The sequence below is a fragment of the Chiloscyllium plagiosum genome, chromosome 4, assembly GCF_004010195.1.
Source record: "Chiloscyllium plagiosum isolate BGI_BamShark_2017 chromosome 4, ASM401019v2, whole genome shotgun sequence".
Taxonomy (NCBI): Eukaryota; Metazoa; Chordata; class Chondrichthyes; order Orectolobiformes; family Hemiscylliidae; genus Chiloscyllium; species Chiloscyllium plagiosum.
The window spans coordinates 4,968,768-4,988,829 of NC_057713.1; the positions used below are offsets into that span (position 1 = coordinate 4,968,768).

Sequence of the window (20,062 nt, forward strand, 5' to 3'; positions counted from 1 at the left end):
GACATTCACACACACAGACTCATACACATACCCACACAGGCAAACTCACACACACCCCCACCCTTTTCAAGGATGTTATGACACATCTTTAAAACAGGTGGGACTTGAAACCACATCTCCTAACTTAGAGATGGAGACACTACCACCACACCAGAACACCCTCAAAAACATTGCTCAGTCAGAGCCCTCAGCCCTGGACTCTCTGATTAACAGTCTGATGCTCCACCGACTGGCTATCTATCTCCCCATGAGGAAGGATACACTTGGCTAGAAGAGATCATGAGATGGAGGAGCAGAAGTAGACCATTCAGCCCATCGAGTCTGCTCCACCATTCAATGAGATCATGGTTTATTTGACAATCCTCCACTCCACCTCCCTGCCTTTTCCCCATAACTTTTGATTCCCCTTCCTAATTAAAAATCTAACTGCCTCAGCCTTGAATATACTCGATGCCCCAGCCTCGACAGCCCTCTGTGGGAAAGAATTCCACAGATTCACTCCCCTCTGAGAGATGAAATTCCTCCTCATCTCCGTCTTAAATGTGTGACCCCTTATTCTGAGATTATTCCGTGTGGTCCTAGACTTTCACACAAGGGGGAAACAACCTTTCCACATCCACTCTGTCAAAACCCCTAAGAATCATGTATGTTTCAGTAAGTCTGCTTCTCTGTGTCAGTATTCACATGATGTGGAGGTGCCAGTGTTGGACTGGGTTGGACAAGGTCAAAAATCACACGACACCAGATTATAATCCAACAGGTTTATTTGACAACATAATTTTTCCGAGCCTTGCTACTTCAGAAGGTGTTGTGTGATTTTTGACAGTATTCACCAAAGAGAAGGAACTGGTGGAGGATAATCTCAGGGAAGGGAGTCAACTTTCTAAGCCAAGTTGTTATTAAAAAGGAAGAGGTGTTGTGCATCTTAAAAAGTATTAAGGTAGATAAGACCCAGGTCCTGATGGGATCTACCCCAGAATATTGAGGAAGGAAAGAGAACAAATTTCTGGAGCATTGACAGACGTCCTTGTATCCTCTTTGGCCGCAGGTGAGGTTCCAGAGGACTGGAGAATAGCCAATATTGTCCCATTGTTAAAGAAGGAAAGCAGGGATAATCCAGGAAATTACAAGCCCATAAGCCTCACATCAGTGGTAGGGAAATTATTGGAAAAGATTCCCAGGGACAAGATCCATACACATTTAGGAGCAAATGGCTCTAATAGCGATAGACAATATGGTTTTGTGCAGGGGAGGTCATGCATCACTAACTTGATTGAGTTTTTTGAGGAGGTGACGAAGACGATTGATGAGGTAAAAGCGGTTGATGTTGTCTACATGGATTTCAGTAAAGCCTTTGACAAGGTCCCTCACAGCAGACTGGTACAAAAGGTGAAGTCACATGGTATGAGGGTGAGCTGGCAAGATGGATACAGAACTGGCTTAGTCATAGGAGACAGAGGGTAGCGGTGGAAGGATGCTTTTCCGAAAGGAGGGTTAAGACTAGTAGAACTCTGCTGTTCATGGTCCACACAAATGATTGGGAGAAACACATGTCTGATTTAATTAGTATGTTTGTGGATGATGCAAATATTGGTGGAGTTGTGGATAGTGAGGATTGTCAGAAGATACAGAAGGATATTGATCAGTTGGAGGCATGGGCAGAAAAATAGCAATTGGAGTTTAATCCAGACAAATGTGAGGTGATGCATTTTGGAAGGTCAAATATAGGTGGAAATTATACAGTGAATGGTAGAACCGTTAGGAGTAATGCTATGCAGAGGGATCTGGGTGTGCAGGCTCACAGATCACTGAAGGTTGCAGTGCAGGTAGATAAGGTAGTAAAAATGGCCTATGGCATGCTTACCTTCATTGGAAGGGGCATTGAGTATAAGGATAGACAAGTTATGCTGCAGCTTTGTAGGACTTTAGTTAGGCCACACTTAGATTATTGGGTACAGTTCTGGTCACCACACTACCAGAAGGATGTGGATGCTTTGCAGAGGGTACAGAAAAGGTTTACTGGGATGTTCCCTGGTCTGGGAGATTTTAGCAATGAAGAAAGGTTGGATAGACTGGGTTTGAGGTTGAGGGGTGACCTGATAGAAGTTTATAAGATTGTTAATGGCATGGATAGAGTGGAAATTCTGAGGCTTTTTCCCAGGGTGGAGTGGTCAATTACTGGGGGACACAGGTTCAAGGGGCAGGGGGGTGGAGTTTAAAAGAGATGTGTGAGACACATCTTTCACAGAGAGGGTGGTGAGTGCCTGAACCGCGCTGTCAGAGGAGGAGGTGGAAGCAGACACAATAGTAGCATTCATTGGATGAATACATGAATAGGAAAGGAATAGAGGGATACAGATCATGTAAATGAAGACAGCTTTAATATGGAAGGGCAAAAAGTGTCAGCGCAGGCTAAGAGAGCTGAAGGGCCTGTTCCTATGCTGTATTGTTCTTTCAGTAAGTCTTGAGTTCACAGCTCACCAGACTGATCCCACTAATGAAAGGGCAGCTTCACGAGGAGCTGTTCAATAGAATGGGCAAAGTTAGAGGTGAGCTGAAAATGTGTTGCTGGAAAAGCGCAGCAGGTCAGGCAGCATCCAAGGAACAGGAGAATCGACGTTTCGGGCATGAGCCCTTCTTCAGGCTTATGCCCGAAACGTCGATTCTCCTGCTCCTTGGATGCTGCCTGACCTGCTGCGCTTTTCCAGCAACACATTTTCAGCTCTGATCTCCAGCATCTGCAGCCGTCACTTTCTCTCAAAGTTAGAGGCGATCTTAGTAAAACATATGGAATTCTTTGAGAGTTTAAAACGTGGGGACAAGGTCTTATACGAGGTTGTTGTATATGAGTCTGAAAGAGTTAACACCAAGGACTGCCAGAACCACCACCCACTATGATGATGTCATATGGACTTGATGACAGAACAGTGGGGGATCTCGAAGGAGTGTTGGAACCTTCTCAAAGTCTCAGGAACAATGTCCATCAATGTCAATGTATGTAACAAGATGCTCACAGACCAGAAACTAAACCTTGTTCATGTCTGCTAGTTAGACCAGGAAGTGTTTCTCTATCTCCCAGATAAGACTAAGGAGGCCCTGTGCTTTGTGTACAGAGGATGGTGACAGCAATGTTCAGCAGGAACAGTAGCTTGCATGGTTTACAGAGCTGGTCTGCTTGTACCATAGCCATCCAGGACTGACATCAAAAACACAAAAACAAAATCACTGGAGAAACTCAGCAGGTCCAGCAACATCTGTGGGGAAAAAGTAGAGGTAACCATTTTGGTCCAGTGACCCTTCTTCAGGACTGAGATTGTGAGGAATGTTTTCCCCTCAGAGGACTGGAGCACCCTTGGATTGTCAGCCCCGCCTGCAGAGAGTATGAGTACATTTCTCACTCAGTAGATCAAATCCAACCAGAATGAGAGCTGGGAACCTATCCAAAGTGAAGCTGTTTTTGTCCCAAATTCTTGACCCAAAACTTCAAAAATGCCTCTTAGTGTATCCATGTCTAACATCTGAGTTGGACCCAACCAAATTCCAATAAATAACATGGCAGATCTGTCTAAGACCAGAGGGCATAGGTATAAGGCAAGGTGTAAGTGGTTGACAGGAAATCTGAGAAATATTTTTCTCATGCAGAGGCTGGTAGAAATGTGGAATGTGCTGCCTGAGAGGGTGGTGGATGAAGGTACTCTCACGACATTTAAGAAGCATCCGGACATGCACTTAAAATGCCAGCACATAGGAGGTTATGGATCACCAGTCAGATTGTGTTCCACTAAAAATATATTATGAACACTCAAAGCAGCCCCAACTGGCCCAAACCATCAATTAACCAAAGACTCCTGCCCAATCACACACCATCCACCACTTTCAACATTGACTTTCTCACCCACTGACCTCAGTAGCGGCAGTGTGTACCATCTACTAAATGCACTGCAGAAATTCACCAAGGCCCCTTAGACAGCAATTTCCAAATCTACAACCTCTTCCATCTAGAAAGCAATTGAAAATGTGCTCAGTGGCATACCATTGGGTTCAGCGCTGGGTTGCTTGCTGTTTGTTGTGTACATTAATGATCGAGACATGAATGTAAGATGTATGATCAGTGAGTTCACAGATAACATGAACACTGGTGACATGGTATACAGTGAGGAGGAAAGCCTTAAACTCCAGGACCATGTAGACCAGCTTGTCAGGTGGGCTGAACAATGCAAATGGAATTTAGTCCTGAAAGGTTTGAGTTGTTGCATTTTGAGCGAATTAACAAAGAGTGGAATTCTACTGTGAATGGTAGGATCCCAGAAAGTACAGAGGATCACGAGGGCCTGAGTGTGTATAAATTCTTGAAGGACAATAGCAGCAGATACATTGGAAGACCACCATTTAAAAGTTCCCCTCCAAGCCCCTCACCATCCTGACTTGGAAACATATCACCGTTCTTCAGTGTTGGTGTATCAGAATCCTGGAATTCCCTCCCTCAGGGCATTGTGGGTCTACCTACAGCACATGGACTGCAGTGGTTCAAGAAGGCAGCTCACCCCCACCTTCTCAAGGGGCAAGTAGGGACGGCCAGTAAATGGTGATCCAGCCAGTGACACCCACATGCCATAAATAAACATAAAGCCTATTTTATGCATCTCCCAATGGATTTTGCAAATGAAGTTCCCCATTTATTTACCTTGCTGAATGCCACATGACTGAGAGATGTCACTAGTACCTGGGTTATAACAATCTGTATGTCCATTGTTGAACTCACCCCATTATACTGGGCTGGGTTAGTATCTGAGCTCAGACACATGAAGTGGACTCCATCAAATATGTTGCTCTCATCTACACACTTGAGTACCTCTTCAAATTATTTCACACAAATTAGTCAGGCATGCGGCTCCTTTAACAAAGACTTGCTGACTGTTCTTAACTAATCCCTGTCTCTCCAAATGCAAATTGTTTCAATTCCTCAGAATTGCTTCCAGTAGTCTCCCCACCAATGGGGTTAGACCGACTGCCCTGCAGCTTCCTGGATATTCTTGCTCTCTTAGATTCATTTATTTCTTAGGATGTTGGCGTCATCGATTAGACTGGTACTTTCTGTTCCTTCCCAATTATCATTTGAATGGCTCGGCTTGTTCAGGCTGTTTCAGGGGGAAGTAAAGAGCGTGGAGTCACATGTAAGGCAAACTAAGTAAGGATGGTAGATTCTAGATTAGTGTGGTGCTGGAAAGGCACAGCAGGTCAGGCAGCATCCGGGGAGCAGGAAAATCGATGTTTCGGGCAAAAGCCCTTCATCAGAAAATGATGGTAGATTACCTTTCCTAAAGACATTAGAGTCATAGAGTCATATAGCATGGAAACAGACCCATCAGCCCATCATGCCAATGCTGCCCAAGCTACACCAATCCCATTTACCTGTACTGTGCCCTGGCATTTTAAGTGCTTGTCCAAATGCTTCTTAAATATTATGAGAGTACTGTCCCCATCACCCTCTCAGGCAGCACATTCCATATTCCCACCACCCTCTGGGGCAAAAAACCTTTTTCAGATTTCCTCCAAAACACTTCCACCTCGCCTTAAACCTGTGCCCTCTGGTCTTAGATACATCTGCCACAGGGAAAAGATTCTCACCCTGTCTCTCAAAATGTTGTACACCTCAATCAGATCCTCTCTCAGCCTGTTCTGCTCCAGGGAAACCAATCCCAGCCTATCCAGTCTCACCTCATAACTGAGGCTTTCCATCCCAGACAACATCCTCTGCACCTTCTCCAGCACAATCACATCCTTCCTACAGTGTGGTGACCAGAACTGCACACAGTATTCCATCTGTGGCCTAACCAATGCTTTATAAAGTTGTAACAAGACTTTCCTGTTCCTATGTTCTACACCCCAGCTAATGAAGGCAAGTATCCCATATGCCTTCTTCCCTGCCCTGCCTACCTGTGCTGACACCTTCAGGGAGCTATGGACTTTTGCACCAAGGTCCCTCAGTATTCCTTAGGGTCCTATCATTCATTGTGTATATATTTCCCTTATTAGACCTCCAAAAATGCAACACCTTGCACTTATCAGATTTAAATTTCACCTGCTCCATTTACCGGCTAATCAGTATCAAACTGTAGCCTGAGTCTACCCTCCCCACTATCAATAACACCAGCAATTTTGGTGTCATCTGTAAACTTGCTAATTAAACCTTCTATATTCATATGCGAGTTGCTAATGTATATAACAAACATCAAGATTCCCTTCACTGATCCCTGTTAAAACATTTTAAGAAAGTAGCCCAGACCCTAACATCTTATTCTTTTTGTCAGTGGATGTGAAGTGGATATTCCAGGAGTGATACAGCTGGTCAAACCACTCAGCCTTAACAAAGCAGAATTCATTTAAACACTATGAATGAAACACCAACAAAGGGGAACAGAATTTAGAATAACAACTTAGTTGAAAACCCAACTGACTCCACAAAACTTAACAAAGCAGTTCCAAATCCCGCAACATCCCATAAACACACCCCTTGGTAAAAGGTAAATTCGAACACAGCTCCTTACAGGCTGTAGAGGTTTCAGAGAGAAAACTCCAGGTAAGAAACATCTGTTGAAGCACGGAACCTCTTCTTACTGTAGCTGCTTCTCTAGGTCCCTAGCAGGCTTTAGTACCAGACCAAGCTGGGAAAACCTGAACTGGGGGAATTGGGCACTACCCCTTCCATTTCACAATTGTTTTAAAAATAAGACCTAAAGGCGTCCTCTGATTGGGAGTGTCTGTCAGCCATGTCAGCACCACTGCCTTTATGACCCCTCTTGAAAAAAAAACCAAGGACAACATAACCTTGTTAAAGGGGCAGAATAGCCTCATCGCTGTGGTACACCTCTGGTCACAGGCTTCCAATTACAAAAAAAAACAAGCCTCCACCATCACTTTTTGCCTCCTCTTTTTAAGCTAATTTTGGATCCATTTTGTCAACTTGCCTTGGATCCCATCAGCTCTTATCTTTGTAGCCAGGTTTCCATGTGGGACCTTGTCAAAAGCCTTATTGAAATCCATGTAAACCACATCAACTGCTCTACCCTCATCAATAGGTGTAGTCACCTTTTCAAAAAAACTCAATTGGTCAGACAGGATCGCCCTCCAACAAATCCGTGCTAACTATTCCTGCCTTTCCAAGTGTTGATTAATCCTGCCGCTCAGAATATTTCAGTAAATGCAGATGAGCTTTATGAAAACCAATGATAGCTTCACTGTCACCATTACTAGGACTAACTTCCAATTCCAGCTACGGTGAATTGAATTTAAATTGCACCAGTTGCTGGGGTGGGAATTGAACCTTTGTCAGCGGAGAGTCAGACTGAGCCTCTCGATGGTTAGACCAGTGATGCTATTACTGGACCACTGTCTCCCCTGGGGCCCTGGTAAAGCTGAGCTGGGTACAGATATAGAACACAATCCGTTTCCAACCAAGTGCAAAGGGCTCCTCATTGAGGAATGGTATGCCTAAAGTGGAGAGGTAGTGTTGAAAGTTAATCTTGGTACTCTAAAGATAACTTGTTCATCTTTAGATGAGAAAAGGTTAAGGCAAATTTCAATAAAGCGTTTTAAAATCAGACAGGATTTTGGATTGAGGAAATAAGAAGAAACTTTTTATTGACAGGAGATCAGTGACCTAGGCAGACAGACGTAAGGTAATTGGCAAAACATCATAGAATGCTTACTGAGTGGAAGCAGGCCATTCGGCCCATTGAGTCCATACCAACCCTCTGAAGGGCAGCTCCCACAGACCCACCCCATCGCTAGGACCCTCCAATTCTCATGGCTAGCCCACCTAGCCTGAACACTGTGGGCAATTTCCCATGGACAATCCACCTAACTGGCACATCTTTGGACTGTGGGAGAAAGCCCACACAGAAACTAGGAGAACATGCAAACTTCAAACAGTTGCCGTAGGCTGGAATCAAACCCAGGTCCCTGGCAGTGCTAACCCCTGAGCCACCATGTTGCACGAAAGAACCAAAGCAGGAGATGATGGAATCACGGAAAATAGGAAACAAAATCATAAATTGCTGGAAAAACTCAGCAGGTCTGGCAGCAACTGTGGAGAAAAAAGCATAGTTAACATTTCGGTCCAGGGACCCTTCTCCACAATGGGTCATAGACAATAGGGGGAGAATAGGCCATTCGGCCCTTTGAGCCTGCTCCACCATTCAATATGATCATAGCTGAGCATCCAACTCAGTCCCCTGTTCCCAATTCCTCCCCAAGTCCTTTGATCCTTTTAGTCTTAAGAATTATATCTAAAGCCTTCTTGAAAACATTCAATGATTGTGATGAGCAGGAGGTTTTATCAGATTTCTGTTTTGAGGATTGATGAAATTTGTTCACATCTGTTTATGGCTGGCAGCCAGTTGGTTTTAATTACCTTCACAACAAAGGGTAACCTTTCAGAAAATGAACTCACTGGTAAGAAACTCTGTGTGAAGTGTCTTTCCTTTCCGATTGTAAGCCGGTAAAGTGTACGTGCCTTTGGGACATCGAACATTGGCTGAAGATTACCCCTGAGTTTTCGGACATGGGCTCCTGATTAAACATCGTCTCTGCAATGAAAACTGTAATGGCCTTATTCCAGGGGTGAAGGTGGTGGTGGTGCGGCAATGTCATCAAATTATCTTTTCAAAATGTAACGTGTTTGTTGTGATCTGTGTGTTGCTTGGAAGGGTGTTAGAAAAGTAGTTACTTTCAAATGGAATTGGATACACACTGTTGGAGTCACAGAGTTTTTAACAACACAGAAAAAGGCCCTTCGGCCCATCATGCCCAGTCAGTCATCACGCATTAAGCAGTCTGCCTAATCCAATCCTGTATTCCAGCCCTTGGTTCATGGCGTTGCGTGCGTCAACTAATTATCTGAAGAAATTAACAGGAAAAGAACTGAGGAGTAATTGGTTAGTTCATCAAAAGAGCAAGTGCAGGCAAAATGGGCTGAAAGGCCTGCCTCTGTGGAGTGTTATTTTACGAGAGATTGTAATAAGTTTAAGTGCCATTAGGCTACACATGATGTGCATTGATCAAAACATTTAATTTGTGTTCTGAGCGACATTTTGAGCACTGGAACAGAGAGGGGTAACTCAGTCTGAACTTTTGGCAAGGATAGTCGAAAGATATCTCTCAGGAAAGGGAGAGAGTGTGGGAAAGAGTTAACAACCACTCACATTTATAGAGCACCTTTAATGTCATGCGATATACAAAAGCAGCCCACAAGAGTGATTATCAGATAAACTTTGGCGCTAAATCTCATAAGGAAATATTAGGACATGGGACCAAAAACTAGGTCAAAGAGGTGTGTTTAAGGAGGAGGGAGAGCGAGATTTAGATTAGATTCGATTCCCTACAGTGCGGAAACGGGCCCTTCGGCCCAACCAGTCCACACCGACCCTCCGAAGAGTAACCCACCCAGACCCATTTCCTTCTGACTAATGCACCTAACACTATGGGCACATTAACATGGCCAATTTGCCTGACCTGCACATCTTTGGACTGTGGGAGGAAACCCACACAGACACAGGGAGAACGTGCAAACTCCACACAGACAGCCGCCCGAGGCTGGAATCGAACCTGGGACCCTGGTGCTGTGAAGCAGCAGTACTAACCACTGAGCCACCATGCCGTCTGCCGGTAGACAGTGTGTGATTTTTTTTTTCCCATTATTCTTTCTGGACGTCAGTGGCAAGACCAGCATTTGTTGCCCATTCCTAACTGGCCTTGAACCAAGTGACATACTAAGATCATTTCATAGGATCCCTGCAGTGTGGGTGCAGGCCATTCGGCCCATCAATCAGATGGGCAGATAAGAGTCAACCTCACTGCTGTGGGTCTGGAGTCACATGTAAGCCAAACCGAGTAAGGGCTACAATTATCTTTCCAAAAGGACGTTAGTGAAGTAGGTGGAAATTTTGCAACAATCCATGATCGTTTAATGGCACCATTACTCAGAATAGATTTCCTTTCTGAAGAAGGTTCTTAGTAAGGTTCAGTGGACTTGAAACATTAAACTCAGCATGTCGGGCAGCTACTAATATTTTGAGTCTGATATGATTCTTCTTTGGAAATTCAAGGAAGCTCTGAGGATGACTCATATTGGACTCGAAACGCTAACTCTGTTTCTCTTTCTCTGCAGACGCTGCCAGACCTGCTGAGCTTCCTCAGCACTTTCTGTTTTTCAGTGTGATAGATTTATATTTCTCATTCATTAATCAAATTTAAACTCCACCAGCAGTCATAGTGGGATTGAACCCACGACCCTCGAGCATTAGTTTGAGCCTTTGGATGATTATTTAGGGAGGGAATTTCGGAAGTTAGGGGCCAGGCAGCTGAAGATGTATTGGTTAGTGGCAGAGTGATTAAAATCAGTGCTGGTCAAGAGGACCACAAGAGGGGAATGTTTCATGGAGTTAGAGAAGCTGACAGGGGTGGAAAAGGCTTTCAAAACCAAAGGCAAGAATTTCAAGATCAAGGTAATGCTCAAGGGGCCAGTATTGGTCAATGTGCAGGTGCAAGTTAGAACGTGGCTAGCAGAGATTCGGCTCAGCTCAGGGTTAGAGTGCTCATGGTCAGGAGGCTACTGAGGAAACCACTGGAATAGTCACAACCGGAAGTAACAATGATATGAATATGAGGGAGCAGTGGGGAGGGAGGTAGCTGATGCCCAATGCAGCAACCAGTGATGGAATTAACCATTATTAAATACAACTAACACTGCCAATCTCTTACACTGAGTGACAGCATCGTTGCATGGAATTAGACCCTCCGGTCCAACTCATCCATGCCAACCAGATATCCCAACCTAATCTTGTCCCATTTGCCAGCACTCAGCTCATATCCCTCCAAACCCTTCCTATTCAGGTTCTGGATTAGTGGTGCTGGAAGAGCACAGCAGTTCAGGCAGCTCCTCGGATGCTGCCTGAACTGCTGTGCTCTTCCAGCACCACTAATCCAGAATCTGGTTTCCAGCATCTGCAGTCATTGTTTTTACCTTCCTATTCAGGTGTCCATCCAGATGCCTTTTAAATGCTGTTAGTTTTAAATGCTGCCAGCCTCCACCACTTCCTCTGGCAGCTCATTCCATATCCCACCACCCTCTGTGTGGAAATGGTTGCCCCTCTTTCCGCTCTCACCCTAAGCCGATACTCTCTAGTTCTAGCCTGTCCCACTCCAAGGGAAAAGACCTCATCTATTTACCCTTTCCATACCCTTCATGATTTCCTAAACCTCTATGATATATTATGGGTAGGTATTGTTGAAAAGATGCTGTCTTGTATTCTCTAGTAGCCCCTGCAGAACGCTATCAATTGTCATGCTTTTGTCACCCCACTCTAACATCTTCATATGTGACTCTGTCTCAGATTCCATTTTGCTAACTTCCTGAGGAAACAGTTTGGAACATTTCACTATGTTAATGACCCTGCACTGTGAGCTGCATGTGACCATGAATAAAAGACAAATATGTTTCACATGTGAGCTAATCTCAAGAGACTTTACGGTTGAAATCTTTTGAAGAGTTAATGTTCTGCATTAGGTTCAAATTTCCATCGTAACCTCAAGAGCTGACCCCCCCAATATTCACAGCTCTGTCTCACACTGCTGTGAATTCTCTCTCCATCCACACCCGCAGAGTTGTTTGTGGAGTGCGATCTCTGGTCCCACCGCAGAGGGTGTCAGAGGGTTAGTATGCAGATACAGCAAGTCGGAGAAAGTGAGGACTGCAGATGCTGGAAAGTCAGAGTCGAAAAGCGTGGTGCTGGAAAAACACGGCACGTCAGGCAGCGTCCGAGGAGCAGGAGAGTCGATGTTTCGGGCATAAGCCCTTCATCAGGAAAGGTCACAGAATGTTATGGGAAGAGTCACCGAATGGAAGATTAGGGAGGGTAGGCTTCAGTTATACAGGGCATTGGTGAGACCACACGTGGGGTACAGTGTTGCAGGACTGGTCACCGCGCTTACAGAGGGGTGTTAATGCATTGGAAGCAGTTCAGAGAAAGTTTACTGAATCTAATCCCTGAAAAGAGTGGATTGCCTTATGAGGAAAGGCTAAACAGGCTTGGGCCTGTATCCTCTGGAGTTTAGAAGAGTCAGAGGTGACTGGACTGAAATAAATAAGATCCTGAGGGGACTTGACAGGGTGGGTGCAGAAAACAGCACAGCAGGTCAGGCAGCATCCAGGGAACAGGAGATTCGACGTTTCGGGCACAGGCCCTTCTCCAGTTTCTCCTCTGGAGTTTAGAAGAGTCAGCGGTGACTGGACTGAAATAAATAAGATCCTGAGGGGACTTGACAGGGTGGGTGCAGAAAGGATGCTTCCTTGTGTGGGCGAATCTAGAATTAGTGGTCATAGTTTAAAAACACAGGGCCATCCATTCAAAACTCTGAGGAAATATTTTTTTCTCTCAGAGTGTTGTGAGACCTGAGGAGCCCGGGCTGACAAGCCCTATTCCACTGCCATCTTACCGGAAGTTGTGTTGGGAGGATTGACATAGAAACATAGAAACTAGGAGCAGGAGGAGGACATTCGGCCCTTCGAGCCTGCTCCGCCATTCAACCTGCTCACGGCTGATCATCCAACTTGGTCCCCGTTCTGATTTTTCTCCCCATATTCAACACAAGGTTGACAAGCGATGTCACCTGATCCCAATGTACTGAGGTGGTCTCATGACCACATGAATGTGCAAACAGGGAACACAAACAGGCCACTCAGCCCTTTGACCCTGACCCGCTATTCAATAAGACTCTGGCTGATCTGATTCTAAACCACAACAAGTTTGCAACAATATGCAGGTGATAATAAATAAAGCAAACAAATAAATCAAATAAACAGAAGAGAAAAAAGATGCCTCAGTGATATTTGAGGAAGAGCTGGAAATTTCTTCCTGATGTCCTGGCCAATTATGAGTCCTTGCGATCAAAGTCAATAAAATTTGATTATATGATCATTATCTCATTGCTATTTGTGGGATCTTGCTGAGTATCAAAGGTCAAGGGCTACATTGGTTGTAAAGCACTCAATTGGCTCATCTTCCGCTCAGGGTGGGTGCTACATAAATGCAAATTGTTTTTTTGCTTCTGGGTATCTCAGCAAGCCACTCAGTTATTTTACCTGGTGAAGCATCACGTACTACTGGTGTCAGATAACCAGCTTTGAGACAAGCCAGCTGTAATGTACTCTGTTTCCTCCACCCTTTCCAGTAAACAGCAACACGTTTCGTTCATGTTGACTCATCCTCGCCCTCAGTCTCTGGCCCTTTTGTAACCTGTACCTACCTTTGATACACATCGAGGTGAATAGCCTGGCGTTGCCAATCTGGAACTCAGCCTGAGTACCTTCCAGTAAACGTAATGCTGGGGCTAACCTGGGAGTACAACAGTGTGTGCTCATCTGCTCGCACTTAGAATCATGTCCCGCAGAATAGAACACAAACTTAGAAGAGATTTTATACATATCCTCCATCAGCAAACTGAATCCCCTACAGGATTCTCGGCAAGATCCCTGTAAACAAATGACTCAGCATGTCAAGTTAAACTCTCCCATAGAGATCTGGGGCCTGTTGAGCTTTATGGTGGTTGGGTGGGGGGGTGTTGTTTTTTCTCTCTCACTGTTGCTGATTAATTGTCACCACCGAGCTTTTCTGAGAGTCACGACTGGAAAAATCCAACAGGCCCAATACCCCGGTGAAGGAGCGTAACCAGCCTGAGATTTCCTCAGGGATCCCAGAGGTACTTGTTTAGTACTGGCGTGAGAGAGCTTCTGTACACACACACTCACACAAATACACACACTCACATACACACACATATACACACACATATATACACACACACATATACACACACTCACTCACACATATACACACACTCACACACATACACACACTCACACACACATACATATATACACACACACTCTTATATAATTACACACTTACGCAGACCCTCTCTCGTGCACATGCTCTCTCGCAGACACAACACATATGCCCACCGAGAGATGCACACACGCAAACACACACTCTCCCACACACTCACACGCACACTCACACTTTCTCCCTCTCTCTCTCTTCCTCCCTCACATGTTCGCACACGCATATATAAATTGATGAGGTGCACTCACACACATACACACTCACACACACACACACTCACACACACATACTCACATGCCCAAACCCAGCCATTATTCAAAGTGTTTGCAGCCCACCTCAAGATGCATTCTGCTCTCCTGTGTCTCAAATTCAAATGTGTTGAGAGATATCGTGTTAATTGGTTTAATTGCTTTTCCTAAATTCAAGCAGCTCTGGGACTGGTCCTGCTCACGAGAATTCTGACTTAATGTGACTACACTCCAAGGTGAATCATTTCCTTGCTTGCCAGAAAGTGAGGGCTTCAAGTTCATTCACCCCGTGTCTACATGAATTTGCTCAGGTTTCCTTCCACAGTCCAAAGAATATGGAAGGAGCTGCCAGAGGAAGTGGTGGAGTCTGGTACAATTACATTATTTAAAAGACAGCTGGATGGGTATTTGAATATGAAGGGTTTAGAGGGATGTGAGCCAAACGGGACGAGATTATGTTAGGATATCTGGTCGGCATGGACGAGTTGGACCGAAGGGTCTGTTTCCATGCTGTACACCTCTAGGAATCTATACGCAGCTTAGGGTGGAATGGCCATGGGAAATGCAAGGGTTATGAGGAAGTGGGTGTGGGTCAGAGGAGCAGTGTGGACTGATTGGCCTGCTTCCACACTGTAGAGTTTCTAAGATTCTATTCTATGACTGGCCAAATTTCCTGATTTCTCCCCTTTTTTGGATAACGGTACCACATCAGCTGCCCTCCAGTCCTCTGGAAACTCACCTGTGCCCAGAGAAGATGTGTACATCACTGCCAGAGCTTTTCTCTTTACTCCTTCAACACTCCGTGATCCATCTCACCACCATGTTGTGGATGATTTCACCCTTAAACCTAAACCCTTCCCATCTGTTTGACAAACAACTCTCACGAGGTGGTTTTGATGGTATCTGAGTCTCCAGCAGCTGCATTGACTCCAGCTCCCCATCCTGACACTCTCTCTCTCTGCCAATCACAGCCCTGGGATAAGTTGGATTCTTACAGCGCTGAAAGAGACCATTCAACCAATCAAGTTTCTGGATCAATGGTGCTGGAAGAGCACAGCAGTTCAGGCAGCATCCGAGCAGCTTCAGCAAGATATGAAAGAGACCGAAGGGGCAACTTGTTCCCTCAGAGGGTGGTACATGAATGGAATGAACTGTTAGAGGAAGTGGTGGAGGCTGGTACAATTGCAACATTTAAAATGCAGATCGATGGGTATATGAATGGGAAGGTTTGGAGGGAGATGGGCCAAGTGCTTGAAAAAGAGTCTAGAGTAGGTTAGGATATCTGGTCGGCATGGTTGGATTGGACCAAAGGGTCTGTTTCAATGCTGTACATCTCTATGACTCTATGACTCTGCGATTTTGTGACTCACTCCTTGTTATCTGTGCTCTTCCAGCACCATTGATCCAGAATCTGGTTTCCAGCATCTGCAGTCATTGTTTTTACCATCAAGTTTCTGCCTGCTTTCTGAAAAAGACCATTAGTCCCATTTCCCTGCTCTTTCCCCATAATTCTACAATTTAAAAAAAAAATTATTTAACTCTCTTTTGAAAGGTCTAATTGAATCCACTCCCAAGACCCTTTTCGGGCACTGCGTTCTCAAAAAACTCACTTATCTAGCCTTGTTGCTTCTTCAGGCAGTCATTGTAAATCAGCGTGTTCTTGTTACAGACACTGCCACCCAGTCAGATTAAACATTACCTTCCTATTTACACCATTCATCATCACAGAACAGTTGAGCACAGATAGGAGGAGGCCATTCGCTCCATCATGGAGAACTAGCTCTTTTAGTGGAACACCTCACTGAGTGACAGTCTCCTGCTTTCTCCCTGTTACCCTGCACATTCTTCCTTTTTAAATATAGGTATCCCCCGCTTTTCAAACGTTCACTTTACGCCAACTCGCTTTTACGAAAGCCCTATATTAGTACCTGTTTTCGTTCACTGAAAGAAAAAGCGCACACAGCGAGAGTTGTGCCGCCAAGCGCCTTCCTCGGAAGGGTTAATAGATGACCCTCTTCCTCTCTCTCCTACACCCTGGTCTCCTGTATGTCCCACCACCCCAACCTCAGACAACTCACTCTAACACACCATCGTCACCACCACCACCTCTCAGCCTTCCAGTGTGCTTGCTGTGTTCCTGATTCTAGTGAGTGAAACTACACTGTACGTACATTATTTCTACTTTACGTGTATTTATCATATCATTCCTGCTTTTACTATGTGTTTGTGTTATTTTTGGTTTTAAGTGTTATTTGGTAGGTTTTGGTGGGTTATTTTTGTGTCTGGGAACGCTCAAAATGTTTCCCATATAAATCAATGGTAATTGCTTCTCACTTTCTACCATTTCAGCTTACAAAGGTTTCATAGGAAGGCTCTACTTTCAGACCTGTATTGGCCTCACTTCCTTCTGAACCTGCCTCCACCACACTGTCAGGCAGCGCACTGTGACCCTGTCAGAGGTGACTTGATTGTAACTTGGCCAGGTCGATGGGGAAAAGAATGTTTCCTCTTGTGGGAGAACCCGGCACTAGATCATACAGAATCCCCACGGTGTGGGAGCAGGCCGTTTACCCCTCCCAGTCCACACTGACCTCCAAGCAGCACCCCACCCACAACATTTTCCCATGGTTAACCCACCTCGCCTGCACATCCTTGGACACTATCGGCAACCCAGTCTAACCTGCACATCTTTGGACTGTGGGTGGAAACCAGAGCACCCGGAGGAAACCCACAAAGGGAGAATGTGCAAGCTCCACACAGACAGTTACCCGAGGCTGGAACTGAACTTAGGTTCCTGGTGCAGTAGGGCAGCAGTACTAACTGAGCCACCGCACAGCCCAGGGGTCACTGCTTTAAAATAGGGGTTTGCCCATTTAAGACAGAGATGAGGAAGCATGCTTTCTTCTCTCAGAGGGTAGTGAGTCTTTAAATTTCTCTTCCTCAAAGGACAGAAAATGCAGAATCTTTAAATATTTTTTAAGGCAGTGGGAGATATAGATTCTTGGTTTCCAAGGGGATGAAAGATTATCAGGGATATGCAGGAATACAGAGTTGAGGTTAAAATCCGATCAGCCACCATCTTATTGAATGGTGGGATAGGATGGAAGGGCTGAGTGGCCTACACCTGACCCTTGTTTGTTTTCTGTGTGAAAAGCATTTTCCTCCTGCCATCTCTGCTTCTTTTACCAATTACTGTAAACCAATGCTCTCTCATTCGCAAACTCCCCCCCCCATCTCTCGCTTCTGCTCTTTGCAGACCTCTGATGATTTTGAGCACCATCTGAATTGAATCACCCCTCAGCCTTCTCTTTGAAGAAAATAGTCCCCACTTTTGCAAACTGTGGTCGTAACCGTGATTTTGAACACCTTCATTAAATTTCCCTTTCTCCTTCAAATAAAAGAAAATCACTGCAGATGCTGTAAATTTGCAATTAAAACAGAAAGTGCTGGAGAAACTCGGCAGGTCTGGCAGCATTGGAGTTAATGTTTCAAATCTAATATGATGCTTCTTCGGAAACCCTTGGAAGTTCTGAAGAAGAGTTTTATTAGACTTGAAACATTAATTTTGTTTTTTCACTGCACAGATGCTGCCAGACTTACTGATGTTCCCCACCACTTTCTGCTTCGTGCAGAACAATCGCAGATCCTCCAGTCTCTACATGTAACTTATCAGAGTTTGTTGGGAATGGTGTTGGCTAAACATTTGACTTAAAAATTCTCCTTTAGGCTTATATTGTCGTTCAAAGTGGAATATACTTTGGATTCGGAAACAGAAGTTGCTGGAAAAGCTCAGCAGGTCTGGTGGTGTCAGTGCAGAGAAATCAGAGTTAACGTTTCGGATCTGGTGACCCTTCTGAAGAAGAGTCATATTAGACTTGAAACATTAACTCTGTTTTTTCACGACACAGATGCTGCCAGACCTGCTGAGCTTTTCCAGCAATTTCTGTTTTTGTTTCTGATTTACAGCATTATTGGATTTCCTGTATTACTGGCAGACAATTAGTAAAGAAACTGCATGTATCAGTGACTAGTGAATGGTGCCTTCCCAAAGTGATCTGTCAGTGTTGGGAGGAGGCAGTGGTACAACTTTGACCTTTGACTGATTCCCTTCTGTGTGTCTCTAGGTGATCCTTTGACCCCCCTTTCTGGCCCCACACAGCTCTAATAGCCAACACCTCATTGGGACAGAAGTTATGCCAAGGTCAGAGCTATTGAAACGCCTGGAAGGCAGGATTTAATCTTTTAACGGCCCAAGTGATTCAGCATTCACATCAGAGAAATGTTAAGATGAAGAACTAGGCAGGAGTTCTGCCAAATCTTTCTCAAAGCGAATTCATCGTTTACCGTTATCTAGTCCTGCTTGGTGCTCTGGTGGGGTTGGTCAGCTCAGTTGGCTGGATGTCTACAGTGCAGTACAGAATAAAACCAGCTGTGTGGGGTCAATCCTCAAACTGGCTGTGACTATCTGTGGAGGCTCATCACACCTCCACATTTACTCTGTCGTTACACAACCAACTGTCTCTCTCAAACAGAGATGGACACCTGTGTTCCTCTTTAACCTATGGCTCCGTTTATACAAACCTATTGTTTAACCATGAGATGCTTGAGTTTGCCTCAGACTCTATGGGTTGAAATTAATCAGTGTATAATTATGGTGCAGAAGGAGGCCATTTAGCCCATTGATCATGTACCATTTCTATCCCCCAGTGCCTAATCTCCTGCCTATTCCCCATATCCCTGCTCACCACTTCTATCCAAATACCCATCCAAAGCCCCTCTTGAATGCCTCAATTGAACCTGATTCCGCCATAAGGAGCAGGAATAGGCCATTCAGCCCCTCAAGACTGCTTTGCCATTCAACTGGATCATGACTGATTCAACTTTCTTCCCATTCATTCCAGACCCAAACTACTGACTGAGTGAGTTAGCTCTCTGTCACATCACCCTTGCTTCGGTTGCACCTCATTTTAACACTCAGTGCCTTCTCGTTGTTGATCTTTTCACCAAGTTTCTTTTAATTTATTCATTCACATGATGAAGGTGTCCCTGGCCAGGCCAGCATTTATTGTCCAGCGGGCAGGTAAGAGTCAACCACATTGGCTGTTGGTCTGGAGTCACATGTAGGCCAGACTGGGTAAGGATAGCAGCTTCCTTCCCTGAAGGACGTTAGTGACCCAGATGGGTTTTTCCGACAATCGGTAATGGCTTCACAGTCATCATTAGATTCTTAATTCCAGATTTTAAAAAATCGAATTCAAATTCCACCATCGGGTGTGGTGGGATTTGAACCCAGGTCCCCCAGACCAATACCTGGGTCTCTGGTTTAACAAATCCAGCATTAATACCTCCCCTGAGATGCAAATGAAACCAAGGGTGATGTGAGAGTCAACATCAAGGAAAAGTGGGGACAGCTTCACCGTCAAACCCACTCCTGATTTTGGAAACATCTATCAGATCCCCTCTCGGCCTTCTTCTGTCCAGGAAGAACAGTCCCACCCTCTTCACTCTCACCTCATCACTGAACTGCCTCATTCTTGGAACCATCCATGAAAATGCACTCACCTGTGGCTAGGGGATCGTGGATGGGCATTGGCTGGGGGATGGTCAATGGGGATTAGCTGGGGGATGGTGGATGGGAATTGGCTGGGGTGGGTGATGGATGGGGACTTGGCTGGGAGTGATAGTGGATGGTGATTAGCTAGGGGGATGGTGGATGGGGACTGTTTTTTTTTCTTTCTTCTTAGGGGCAGGCAGTTGGCCCTAACGACCCTCTCCACGGCTCGCTGCCTGGACCTTCTCCTGTTTATATATTTTTTTTTAATTTAACCCCCACACTACCACCTAAGTGCGGTAGTGCTTATTTTATCCCCAGCACCCATGGTGTGTGTGTGCAGGCAGGTGTGAGACACAGTG

The 20,062-nt window shown here is 45.1% G+C and overlaps 1 protein-coding gene across 2 annotated transcripts in view; it reads right to left on the minus strand.

The window, feature by feature from the left end:
* LOC122548822 (carbohydrate sulfotransferase 9-like) overlaps positions 1-20,062 on the minus strand; it is a 120,072-nt gene that overhangs the window by 66,277 nt on the left and 33,733 nt on the right. Inside the window, exon 1 of one of the 2 annotated variants that reach the window (XM_043687635.1) lies at positions 13,306-13,320. The exons of the other annotated variant lie outside the window; for it this stretch is intronic. The gene's annotated coding sequence lies outside the window, so the exon portion shown is untranslated. Of the gene's footprint in view, positions 1-13,305; positions 13,321-20,062 lie in introns of those variants that run through there. 2 annotated transcript variants of the gene reach the window in all.